General features: G+C 41.9%; 1 protein-coding gene and 1 pseudogene across 8 annotated transcripts in view; one reads left to right on the top strand and one right to left on the bottom strand.

Moving 5' to 3' along the window:
• The window catches only part of ATG10 (autophagy related 10), a 350,444-nt gene that overhangs the window by 235,052 nt on the left and 101,447 nt on the right, over nucleotides 1-13,945 (top strand). The gene's annotated exons all lie outside the window — the stretch shown is intronic.
• LOC142440872 (transmembrane protein 138-like) lies at nucleotides 6,297-6,774 on the bottom strand (annotated as a pseudogene).

Genomic DNA, 13,945 nt, shown 5'->3' on the forward strand with positions numbered 1-13,945 from the left:
GGCCAGAGAAGACATGGCAGAACTGCCTCCTGTGGGTTTCTGAGACTGTAACTGTTTATGGGAGCAGAAAGGTCTGCCTTTCACTGGAGGAGCAGCTAGGTTGGTGGTCTTAAACTGCTGACCTTGTGGATCACAACCTAACTCACCCCCATTATACCACCAGGCCTCCTATCCTCAAGGCCAGGCGCAGCACGGAATGGAGTGGAGTAGCATCTTGAGAAAGTTGGGCATTTTTATCTCCCAGTTCTTGGGACTAATCCGGTACTAATTATTCTAAAAGAAATTATTCCCACCCTTACCCACAGGACTGAGAGAACTTATCTGCAGGCATAGCAGAGACATGTGTAAACACATTTTGTTTGGAACAAACATGCGTGTAGGAACTGGAGCCTGAGGAGCAATGCCTTTTGGTTTGTATCAATAAGGGTCATTTGAGAAGTATTGTTACACAATCAGAGAAAACTTTGTTAGAATATCAAAATGTGAAGCGATTTTTCCTCAACATATCCTTCACCTAAGTCTGTAGACTTCAGAAAGCAATGTTTCCACTAACTCTCAACTAGCGAGTTCTCTGATCATCCATTTACACCACATTAAAGTGACACTTTTGACACCATCAAGGCAGGACTCCAACTGTCTTCCTTTGCCTTGATCTGAGTTTGAGGAACAAAAAGACATTGGAACGGGCAAGAATATGGCTGTAAGGTGGATGAGATAAGGTTTCTCAATGGACTTATCCCGGGACAGCCTGCTACCCTCAACAAATGAGCAGGTGTGTTGTCATGATGGAAAAAGCAATTCTCTTGGCACAGCTTCCCTTGCGTGTTTCCCACCATTAGAGTTTTCCATTTTCTTAAAACTTCATAATGAGCTCCCATGACCATCCAGTGTCATTGGGGCAAGATTGTTGTTGTTGCTAGATGCCAACTGAACCAAACGCTGCCTGATCCTGCAGCATCCGCACACTTGTGCCCGGATGTGAGCCCATTATGGCAGCCTGCCACTATGCCTGTTCATTTTGTAGAGGGGCTTCTTGTGTTTTGCTGCCCCGATCACAAATCTTACCTCATGTGGTAGTTGTATAATTGTCAGTGTGAGAGGATTATGAGTGAAGGGGTGGAGTCTAATCCATCAATCAGATCATAGCCAATGAGGCTTCTGTGTGGGCATGGCCTTCTCCTGAGAATTCTGGGATTTTTCTTCCCTGGAGGTGAGAGACTCTCTGCTCACACTCTGGAAGACAGATCAGTTGACAAGACATATGGGTCCACCCTGATGCAGAGATGCCTGCCAGTGCTGAGATGTTTCTGATGACACTGGATCCAAAGACTTTCTACCCACTGGACTGTGATCTTCTACATTTGATGTCATTGCATGTGTATTGTGAGTCTGAAGGGAGGTCTTTATACATTGGTATTGGACATTGTTTATCAGCCAGGCTGGCACAGACATATGGGCTAGTATAAGACTTATGGACTTGAATTGCACTGGGTTGGGTTGCTTTCTCAATGTTCAATTGCTCTTGTATATAAATCTCTTATACACATACGTGTTTTGTGGATTTGCTTCTCTAGTCTACCCAGACTAACACACCTCTGTACCAGAATGGTTTGTTCTGATGTATGATCCTTACCTTCCTGACTTGATCACTGAACACAAAGTGGGTGTGTAAGCAAATGTGGTGAAGAAAACTGATGGTGCTCGGCTATTAAAAGATATAGAATGGGGTTTTAAAGGTTTGTAGTCAAATAACTGGCCATCTAGTAGGGAAGCAACACATGGAAGAAGCACACCAGCCTGTGTGATCATGAGGTGTCAATGGGAAAAGGTATCAGAAGTTCAAAACCGGAGAAGGAGTGAAGATGGAGGAGTGACGTGCGCCTCGCAGAGCCAACCTCAGTGCTGGCCTGCGAGGCCCAACAAGTTCTGTGTCTGATGGAGTATGGGGCTTGCTCATTATAAGAAGAACATTTCCCTTGACCTTTAGGTGCTTTTATATTTTCTTCATCTCAGAAAGAAAACAAAAATTCTGAACTCAAGACTTGGCAAGCATTTCCATGCTATGCCCTGGAGCAGGTAGTCCTGCCTCTTTTATCCAGCCACTTTCCCTCTTCATCAAGCATGGGATCTCCTCTCTACAGTTGACCTCCAGGACTGAAATGGAAAAGGCTGCTTTCCCTTAGTCTGTTTCACCTCTGAAATTCACCCAGAGCAGCCCTTCCGATGCAGGCGTCATGCTGATTTCTCCCCAGAAAGAAGCAACGGACCTGGGACTTCAGCTGTTGGCGGCTTAATTGTAAAGAAGTTACTTTGAAAGCCAAAGTCCAACATAAATTTGAAGCGCATGCTTTGATGGTGGTATTTGTGAACTCTTTACTTTTTGTTCCCTATAAGAAGACCAACGAAATAGCAAACATGGCTGACTTCAAGTTTGGTTTGTTGTTGTTTTTTGCCATGTCCTCCAGTTTCTGCCATTATCACGAAAAGCACAGTTCATCCAGCAGCAGTAAGTTCTAATATACAGTCGAATTTGAAGTATAAAAGAGATGGTAAAACATGACATATATATCCAAACCTCATCTCATGACATATTTCCTGATTAAACCAAGGTCCAATTTTGCAGTTCAACCTTTGAGGTGATAAAGAAGCATAAAGCAAGAGATCTTGGGTTTAATCATATGTGAACAAACCATCACAGTCTCTGTAGTGTTATGAGGTTTTGCATATGTAAACTACAATTTTAGGTAAGAGAAGGGATTTTTTTGTCTCCTAGGGAAGGAAATTGTGTTCACTTTTTTTTCGGAATTCTTTGGACGTTGATAACTATGCTTTTTCCATCCAGCTAAGGACAGATGGACTTATGTTCGGAAGCTAAACTCATGAATGTACACGTGTTTAATGAGAGACTGGTAAAAGAAACAGAACTGCCCTTAGCCTATTGATGGAACCCTTTTACCTTTCTGGGAAGTGCGCTGCTGCGTTGGAAATGACTTTATTGTTCTTTGAGGGGTTTCCATTTGAGACTTCATTTTTTATTCTGTCATGGCAAGAAAATTAGCATGAGTGGTTTTGCAGTTCAGATGATGTTGCTGGACCCTAGGTTATGATCTGCTTTCAACCATGGGCATAAAGGAGGATGGTGTGGTGGGGAACGTTCCACATAACTCCTGTCTCCTAAGCAGCAAAGATGTCTTATGCAGCTACATATGACTCTGGTACTTTACATTGTTTAGTTTTGTCTTTTATATTATTATAAGTAACTTTTTTTTCCTTCCAATAAGGGAAAAAAAACCATTCAAAACCAAGCAACCAAATCAATGTGAAGGGATTGGGATATAGTGGAGACACAAACCCACCTGCAAGTTAATTGGACAGTCCCTCTCAGAAGGACCATATGGAAGGGATGTTAAATCCAGGATGCAGTATAACACTGATGAACCACATAACTATCCTCTAGTTCTTTACATTTCCTTTACTATTATGGTTTTGATTTGCGTTACCTCATTAATCATGTTAGACTTGCAAATGCTCATTTGTATTATTAAGATAATTTGATACATGAAAGTCAAGTTAGATAACCCTTCAGAAACAGTAACAGGAGTAACAGTCCTCTGAGGGAACTGGAAGTGAAGTTGGGGGAAAGAGGAGGAGGGGAAGCTGAGAGCATTGATGACCGTATAACCCCACTTGAGAGGAGTGAACAACAGAATTGTATACGAATGATTATATTGGACAGTGTAAGATGCATCAATAAATAATAAGGGTTCCTGGGGGGAGGAAGAGGATAAAGGAGAGCTGATATCAAGGAGTTTAAGAAGAAAGAAAATGTTTTGAAACTGACTGTGGTAGCAGTTGTACAATACTGCTTGATGTGATTGAACTATGGAATGTTAGGATATCTGTAAGAGCTCCCAATGAAATGATTAAAAAAAAAAAGATTAGACTCTTCCAAATCAGTTGCCATAACATCAGAACTGACTGCTGCCTTGAATTGAACTGCCCCAGAAGATCCCCTTGAAAGACACTGTTTTGCTTGGACATTTTTATTTTTCAAAAGCACTCTAATGAGTGAAATAAGTGTATTTCTGAGAGAACTTATCTTTAGTCATCCAGTTATTTCAGGGATCTGTCTAAACACATTTTGACTGAAACAAACCTATGCATATCTGCACCAGAACCCTAGTAGCAAAACTATTTTATTTATATAGATATGTCTTAATCATTTTGATTCCTATACTATCAATGATGACATGGTATTAATGCATATTTACTGAATGAAGCTGAATGAAGAATTTCCAACCATAACTGAATACAACCCAAAGACCCACACACTTTTCTGATGGATAACATAAACTGCTGTAATGGGTTCTGAAGAAGAAATTAATGCCTTTGTCTCTAGGAGACCCAGGGCCAGACCATTTATCTATCTTAACTCTGTAATTGGCTATTTCTCAATGATTGTAGAACTAGTTGACGGAGAAGGTGGAAGGGCTTGAAGAGTCCAGAGAAGGCATCCAGACAACTAATCACCTGCCTCATGTCAATAAATACATAGTTTTGGTTGATCATTGAAGGCGACTATCAAGTTGAGACAGCATTCTGCTTGAGTGCTTCTCATTTCTGCCACCTGAATATAAGGAGCTCCCATTCCAAGGGAGTAGCATAGATTTATAAGAAGAAATAAGTCTACCCTATCTATTTTTTCACTCACTACTCTTAATATTGTAGGTTTGGGAGAGATCATGGGACATTGTCAATACCATTTATACAGTGTGAGATAATTATATTTCTTTCAAGTAATAATAATAACAGTATAATAAAACCTACATTGAAGAATTGATGCATTTGAATTATGCTGTTGAATATATTAGGGACTTCGAGAAGAATAAACAACAAATGTTCCTTGACAGAAGTGAGCCAGGGTGCTTGGGACATGTTATCAGAAGGAATCAGTCTTTCAAAAAGGCCATCATGATTGGTCAAGTAGAGGGGCAGAGAAAAGAGGAAGGGCCTCAATGAGATGGATTGATGCTCACACATAGTAGTGATGAAGATAGGACAGGACCTGGCAGTATTTTGTTCTATTCTATATCGGGTCATTTTTAGTTGCCACCTATAACAATGACAGCAGGTTTTTATTTCCATGTCTCATTTCCTCTTTGGGGAGTTTAGCTTTGGTTCAAGGCTCTGGCAAACATTAGAAAATATGGTAAAAATTAACCCAAACCAAACTCATTTTCATAAGTTAATACCAACTCATACATAGTGACCCATAGGGCAGGATAGAAATGCTCCTGCGAGTTTCAGAGACCCTAGCTCTTCACAGAAGTGTAAGGCCTTGTCTTTCTCCATCAGAGCAGGCAGGTGGCTTATGACACTGGGATCCCAACCCACTGTGTAACCACGATGCTACCAGGTCACCTGTGGTTAAAAAGTAGCAATACATGCTAGCTTCTGACTTCGCCAAAGTCCTAACTTTATATATTTTCCACTTACTTTGCAACTTGAAATGTCTATAGTTATTCCTATGTGGATTCTGATTCATTTCTTTCATAGGCTTTTTAAAAATTGTCTTCCTTTGTTCAAAATCCGTATTAAAAAATCCACCACTTGTCTGCCAGTTTGTCATACTGTGGTGGCGTGTGCATTGCTGTGATGCTGAAAGCTATGTCTTTGAGAGTAGACCAGCAGGGTCACCAATGTGAACAGGTTTCAGCAGTTTCTAGACCAAGGGTCCTCAAGCTTTTTAAACAGGGGGCCAGTTCACTGTCCCTCAGACCTATTGGAGGGCCGGACTGTAGTTTTTTAAAAAAACTATGAACAAATTCCTATGCACACTGCACATATATAAATTTTGGTTTTGGTTTTGGTGGGGGAAACCCATTTGTTCCCTATTTAGAAAATATGGGTGGGTGGGAGTATCGTGGGTATCAAATCTAAGAGTCAGAGGTGTGGGCAGCCAGGCGCCCAGGAGCCTCCCTCTGGACCCATTCAGCCGTGAGTACGTGGTGCATGGAAAGCAGGCCGGGGAGGTTCTCCTGTGCCACGCACACTAAAGGACAGCCACGGAGCTCCCAGAAGTCAGGTTCTGAGAAGAGGATGAAGGGGTGGAGCGGGAGAGCGTGGGGCACAGGGCTGAGGTAGGCAGGAGGGACTCAAACACTTGAATGTGCCAAGAGGGGAGGCTCTTCCTTCGGGAATGCTGACCACGTGGGCCTGCCCGTGTCGGAGGAGGCCACCCTCCGATGGGGAGCAGCACATGGAAGGAAGAGCGCCGTCCCAGGGATCTGAAGAGGTCACCTTGGACCTTGTAGGAACTCCTGGTGCAGCCAGCGCGAGTCCTGGTAGAAGCGCGGATGCCCCAGGCGCCCAGCCGTCTGCTTGTATAACAGTACAGGACGGCCGTCGTTTCTGCAACACAAACAGTGTTTGCAAGTCCATCGGTCCAGACGAAGCGGTTGGAGTTGTACCAGCATAAGTTCATCACCCAGATGTGAAGGGAGATGCTGAGGGTGAAGTACACCACTGTCAGGAGGTTGGTGCCTTTGAACTTGTGAAACGGGTTGACCAGCCCCGCCTGGAAGACGAAGGTGTTGAAGAACATGAGGCGGACGATGTTGATGTTGAAGAGAACTGCAGCGTCCGGGAGGATGAGGAGAACCAGCTGGATGACGGGAGCTATTGGGAGGCGCTCCGGGAAGGAATTGACAGAGGTCAGAGGTCAGCAGTAGGCACTGCAGAGAGCACCCGGCTGTAGTTACTGGCCTGGAGCATCTTCCTTCTGCTCTCTTGGGCCTCCAGGGGCACATTCCAGAGTTTTCCAGCAAACAGCTCCTGGCTCTAGCTAGCACGCACACAGAAGAAGGGGCCTGCAGTCTGAATCCGGGCTGTTTGGCTCGCTCCAAGGCAAGGATCTCAAAGAGCCATCCTCGGTTGTCATGGGGACCCCTTCCTGGCTTCCGGAAACCAGATTTCAATGCCGGAAGTGCGGCTCCGTGTGCGCCATTCTACCTCCAGCCCTTGGCTTTAGCTCCCATTATGCTTTCTGTTTGGAAATCGCTGCCCTGGGCCACCCTGTCCCAGGACTCTGACCGGAGCCTCCTGTCCCGCCCGCTGTGGGGCCCCGCGGCCTCAGCTTCGCGCCGCCTGGACATTTCCATTCCCAGGGCTCGGAGCTTCAGGATCAGACAGGCCCCTCGAGCCTCTGGTCCCTAGAACCTGGCCTAGGTCTTAAAGGAAAAGGCCTTGGAGGAAAAGGGCTAGGGGCCAGGGAAAAGCGAAGGCACCTTGGAGCGCTGGCCTGAGGCGACATGGGGCTTGGACTTCATTTCCCAGGCGGTCTTGCACATATATTGAAGTTAAAAAAAACAAACAAAATGAGGCAGAAACACCCCGTGTGCCGGATAAACATCCTCAGTGGGCCGCATGTGGCCCGCGGGCCGTAGTTTGAGACCCCTGTTCTAGACTATGAGGAAGGAATAAAGTGTACACTTCAGAGGGATTAGCCACTGGAAACTTTACAGATAACATCAAAATATTGTCCGTTGTTATTGGGAACGTAATAAGTAGAAGCAACATATTGTCAGAGATAGTACTAGAAGATGAGCTCCTCATACCAGAAAGTGCTCAAATATGTCTGAGGAAGAAATGCCTTCTTAGAGAGACTGGATAATAATGATGTGAATAGAGCGTGACTCAAAACTCAGAAGAAACAGCTGTAAACATCAGTTAATAATTGGAACCTGGACTTTATGAAGTACGAGACTAGGGAACTTGGAAGTCATTAAAATACAAAATGGGATGCATAACAATAGATGTTTTTTCTATTGTTAGTGAGCTGAAATGGACTGGTGTTGGCCATTTTGAATAAGAAAATCATATGATCTATTATGCCAGGAATGATGCAATCAAGAGGAATGACATGCATGCATCATCAAAAGGGACATTGCACGAGCTACTTGAAGAACAATGCTGTCTGTGATGGGATAATGTCTATTTGCATACAAGGAAATCCAATCAATATAACGAATACTCAAATTTATGCACCAACCACTAAAGCTAGTGGTGAAGAAACGGAAAGTCTTCAGTCTGAAATCAGTCAAACAAGATGCATTGAAAATCACTGGCAATTGGAATGCAAAAGTTGGAGACACAGTAGAAGGAAGCGGAGTTGGAAAATATGATCTTGGTGATAGAAAAGAAGCTGATGACCACGTGACCGAGTTTTGCCAGACTAACGACTTGTGTGCCACATATACCTTCATTCAACAGCACAGCACGTGGACGTCTCTCGATGCAACAAACAGAAATAAAATGGACTACATCAGTGAGAAGGGCTGATGGAGAAAGTCGGTGTCAGTACTGGACACGGGCTGACTATGGAACAGACCTTCCATTGCTCGTGCGTAAGTTCAGGGAGAAGATAACGAAATTACGTGCACGAGAGCTAAAATACAACCTGAAGTATCTGCCACCTGCATTCTGAGAACATTTCAAGGACAGATTTCCTGCATTGAACACTAACGATAGAAGACCCGATGAGCTGTTGGATGACATCAAGTGAAAGGTCACTAAAAAGACAGGAAAGAAAGAAAAGGTCACCATGATTAGTGAAATAGAGGACCAGCAAAAAGAGGAAGGCACTTGACAGATAGATTGACACAGTCACTTAACTGGGCTCAAACATAAGAACAATTGTGAGGATGGTGCAGAACCAGGTGGTGTTTTATTTGATTATGTGTAGAGATGCTATGGGTCAGAACCAGCTCAATGACACCTAACAACAGCATTGATAAATGGACCAAATGGTTTGTCTCATTTAAAAATATTTCATTCTTTTACTTGAGAACCATTTTGATAATCCTTTCATTAGTTAGAAGGTCTGACATGTAATAGGGAAAGAGACATCTTTTTCTTTCACCAATAGAAATGTTATGTTTTCTGGTTATCTATTCAGTTATTGTTTTAGGGAGTAAGGCTATAGAATTAAAGGTATAATGAAAAATATAGCTTAGGTATTTGTGTAGAAAATTTGACCACTTGTTATAAACCAGAAGAACGTTCATAGAGAAGCAGTGGAAATTAAATAGCCAGAGAATTCCTTTTCAAATGCAGTATGAGTGAAACCAGGATAATTGATAAATAATGGAAAGTTCAGAATTTAAATTATGTATATATCATCAAGGAAGAGGAGGATCTGAATTGCCTATTATCAAGAATAAGAGGAAATCTTTTGAACACAGAAAAGAGAACAGAATAGAAACGATGAGAGGAGGTTATAAAAAATTGGAGAATACAGTAGACTCTAGCTTTGTCCCACAAAGTGCAAGGCAAAGTAACAAGTTAGCTTTCCAAAGAGAGTGGAAAACACACTGCAGAAGGGGAGAAGGGTGAGTGCAAATATGTGGAAGTGAATACAACATGGCATATTGGGGAGATTGAGAGAGGCCAATCTGTAACAGGTTTTCTTAAACCAGACTATAGAGGAAGTCATTCAAAAGATATGTTGAGGTCAAGTTATAAAAAAAGATAATGCAATAAATTATTGGAAATTATTAAAAAAAGAAAGAATAAACAAAATTGAATGAGGCCAATTGAGGGATTGCCTAGAGCAGAAATTATGGTTTAAGGAAAAGGATTGGGCTTGCTTTTCTTTGATTACAGTTAGCATCATTAAAGTAATGATTTCTTAGAGAAATCAAGCCTGATAGAACATATTTTTAGGGGAAATATGCCAATATAGTAAGAGTTCCGGCAGCTTGTTGAACTGGGGGGGGGGGGGGGGAAGATGGATCAGAGTGGTACATAGGTATTGAGGCAGGCATTATTGTAGTTCAGTTTTACAATGAGCATGACATAGAGAATGATTTGATAGGGAATTTAGAGTGTTATTTGATTAAAGAATGTTTAAGAAAGTTCATATATGCCACTTATATTTATGTAAACAGTAAATCTAGTCAAAGCCATAATAATGAAATGGAGCATGGATTTTGGTGCACTAATAGGATATTTTAAGGATTGAAATGAAATTTGAAGAGCAAATTCTGAAAGTTATTAAGAAAATAATGAAAATTACTTACCTAATACAAATATATTGAAACCAAAAAGTTAAGATAATTGAGGAAATTTAATGAGAGTTATTTGTTGAACCATGCAAATGTTTGAAACATTATAAACAGAGTAGAAGTAGGATATTGGGTTAGAACGTAGACTGGGAATAGAATTTTATAAAAATTCAAGTCCCAGTTTTAAAATTTATTAAAGGAAAGATGTTGAAGAAATCGGAAACAAAAGTCCCAGGCAGCTAATGAGGCAAAACATGTATTCTAACCTGTGTTAGTACAGCACACACTGCATGAACAAGATGCAACGGACTTTAAATGTATTCAGAATCCTGGGAGAGAAAAACATAAGAGGCAAATACATTTATTTTGCATACAGGTGAATAAGCATGTCTAGTTCATGTAGAAGAAATAGCTGTTTGCTTACCTTGGTAAAATGAGCCTTGCTTGAAACGTCCATTAAAGCACAGATGAGTACCTGCTTACTGTGTGCCCAGCACAAATAATCATTAGCCCGTTTTTAAAATATATGCAGAAAGTTCATTTCCCAACTTAAAACTAGTTTATTACTTCTCTCCGCCTTTAAAATCATCAAAACAGGCTCCTTGAAGTCCATACATATGATGCTGTGCTGAGAAGAGCAAGGCTGCATTTTTCATTGGAAAGGGGCTGAGCTGGATGTGGACTAAAGACGGTCAGGGTGCTTGTCTAGCAGCATTCAAACCTGAGTAATAGGTCTGTGTTCGGGAGGTGTTAAGAACGCAATGAAAGCAGGCTCTGAAAGGAGCTGGCCTATCTGAAGAAGAATGCAGCATGCGCACTAAAGGAGGCGTGGTAACAGCTTGTAGTAAGCAGATGACACAGCCTGGCTCGCTGAAAGTGAAGAGGACTTGGAGCACTTGCTGATGAAGATCCGAAACTGCCTGCTATTTTCAAGCACCTCATATACATGTGAGAGTTGGACAGTGGGTATGAAGACCAAAGAAGAATTCATGTATTTGGATTGCAGTGTTGGCGGAGTATGGACTAGACTATGGACTGCCAGAAGGACAACTAGGTCTCTCTTGGGAGAAGTAGAGCCGGAATATTTCTTGGAAGCAAGGATGATGAAACTTGGTCTCACGTTCTTTAACATGTCGGGGAAAGTCAGTCCCTGGAAAAGGACATCTTGTTGGTAAAGTAGAGGGGAAGACCCTCAACACGAGGGATTGACACAGAGGCTGCAACAATAGGCCCAATATGACAATGGTGAAAGCGGCATAGGATTGGGCAGTGTTTCATTTTTGTAGCACATAGGGCTGCTATGAGTCCGGACAGATTCAGGGGCCCTAACAACACGAGGTTCACCTAAAAGTTAGGACCAAAATCTGAGACTACTTTGGCTGGGATTGAGAGTATGTGTCTTCTATTTTATATCCAGGAAACCTAAAGTTAAAGATCTGCATCTGACCGTATGGTCCAAACTCCTCAGAGTACTTAATGAGTTGTAGAATCTCAAGGTTCATGTCTGGGGTACCTTGTGGATACAGATTGCTTTCTTTGGGATATTCTCTAGTTCAAGTCATATAAGGTTTATGTACTTCAATATCACCTATATAAATATAATTCAACATAGTTTATTCAGAATTCCTCCTCTGTGTGCTTATTTCTTAAATGGATTTTAAAATTGTATTGTGGTTCTTTGCCCACCTCTTTGGAAGCCACCTCTCAGCCTAAATGTCCTTGCTGACACAACGTGCTAATGCAGTACTTTTCTCCTCACCTCAACCACTAGATCTAAGTCAGATCTTATCAATGAAAGGCACAGTCCCCATGTTTCCAAGTCAGCCCTGGACTTCACATACTCAACTCAAGCCTCTGGCCCCTATGACACCCTCACATGTGACCTGCTGGACATAAATTTGGGGTTCCCATTGACCATAAAAATAATAAACACCGAAAACCAAACTCACTGCGATGGCCCCTACAGGCAGGGTAGAACTTCCCCTTTGGCTTTCTGAAACTTGAACTCTTTATTGGAGTAGAAAACCTCTTCTTTCTCCTATGAATCAGTTGGGGGCATTGAACTGCAGCCCGATTTGTAATCAGTGTGCTATTAGAGCTGATAAAACTGTATTTTTAATCAAAAGGATAAATTATAATTTGTGTTAAAATGATACATAGGAAGAAACACATCGAGTAATTTTCACTCACTGCCATCAAGTCAATGCTGACTCACAGCAACCTTATAAGACAGGATAGAAATTACCCTGTGCATTTCCAAGGTCATACCTTTTTACAGGACTAGAGAGTCCCATCTTTCTCCTGTGCACTGACTGACTGACTGACTGGTAATTTTGAACTGCTAACCTTACAGTTAGCAGCACAACTTGTAACCACTACGCCACCAGAGCTCCTGAGGGAGATTTTAAGATCATCCTAACTACAAAGCTTCCATGTCTTAAAAAGGGATATGTCATACTTTCAAGCACCAGTGTTTATCAGTAAACAGGAGTTCTCTAAGATGAGGGTTTCATTGAGTAAATATGATTGACTGAATCACTATTCTTGTAATTGTACTTAATCCTCCATCCCTTTCACCGTGTGATGGGTGTTTTAGGCATGGTCAACCCTCATCAAAGAGTCTCGTTATTACTATAACCTACTCAGTAATTAGGATCTGGAACATCTTCATGAATTACAAAGACTGAGTTACTGGTGAAATTATGAGGGTCTAGAGATTCCCTCCCAGGACCAAGGAACAAAGACCCAATTCTTTGGCTATAGCATATAAGCACACAACTTTCTCATGTCATATATTAAAGGCTTATTTTAATTTTCTACTAAAAATTACTAAACAAAAGTGTAACACTGTACTAACATTTGCCCTGGTAATTATAAAATAGATAATTATTATTATTTAAAACAAGATTTTAAATAATCTGTTAAAAATACACCCCAAACCAAACTCACTACCATTGAGTTGATGCCGACTCTTACAGACCCTATAGAACAGAGTAGAACTGCTCCTGTGAGTTTCCTAGACTGTAACTCTCTATGGGAGTAGGAAGCCCCACCTTTCCCCAAGGAGCGACTGGTGGTTTCGAACTGCTAACTCTGAGAATCACACTCCAACTCATAACCACTATGCCACCAGGGCGCCTTAGTTAGAATACTTGGTTGCAAACATTTGAACCAGATCATTGTAAGCAGGAAAGGGCTTATTAGAGGGGTAGTTTGGAAAGTCAAGCTGAAGGAATGCCTGCTTACCTTTGACTTAGCGATGTGAAATGAGGCCTCCCACATTAAATTTCTGTTCTAAATCGGAAGTATGTTTGAATATTAAAGAACATGCATTCACTCAACACTAGGTTTATGAGGTTGTTAATATAAATCCCAAATATTTAACCAATGGATTTTTATCATGATCATTACGTCTTTATTCTTAATAAACATGTGCTAATTTTCTGGAAATATTTGAAATTTCATCTATTTATCCACTTGAAAAAATATTTCTTAAGGTGGCATGAGGACATTTCCAGAGATTAATAAAGCCAGTTGGAAGCGGATGGTGCTCTCAAGGAGCTTACAGTCTAGTGAGGGACACAAGAAATATCTGCCGTTTACAAGTAGACTCTGCTCCAGGCCATCATAGAGGGAAAAGCAGCAGACCTGAGAGGGCTGAGATGAAGGTGGGCTGGAATGCTTGCGAGTGGTCTTCGTTGGACATGCGGTGTGTTCAGCACTGATGAGAGTGAGGGCAGGCCAGGCATTATAAGGAAACTAGATGCGGCAGTGTTGATGGCGATGACTAGTAGCAGCAACAGCACGCTAATACGTGTGCCTCGCTTTGTCGTTTACTTAGGGCTCCGGTACACGAAGGCACACTGCTCTTGTTAAGGTGG

This window comes from Tenrec ecaudatus, chromosome 2 (genome assembly GCF_050624435.1).
Source record: "Tenrec ecaudatus isolate mTenEca1 chromosome 2, mTenEca1.hap1, whole genome shotgun sequence".
NCBI lineage: Eukaryota > Metazoa > Chordata > Mammalia > Afrosoricida > Tenrecidae > Tenrec > Tenrec ecaudatus.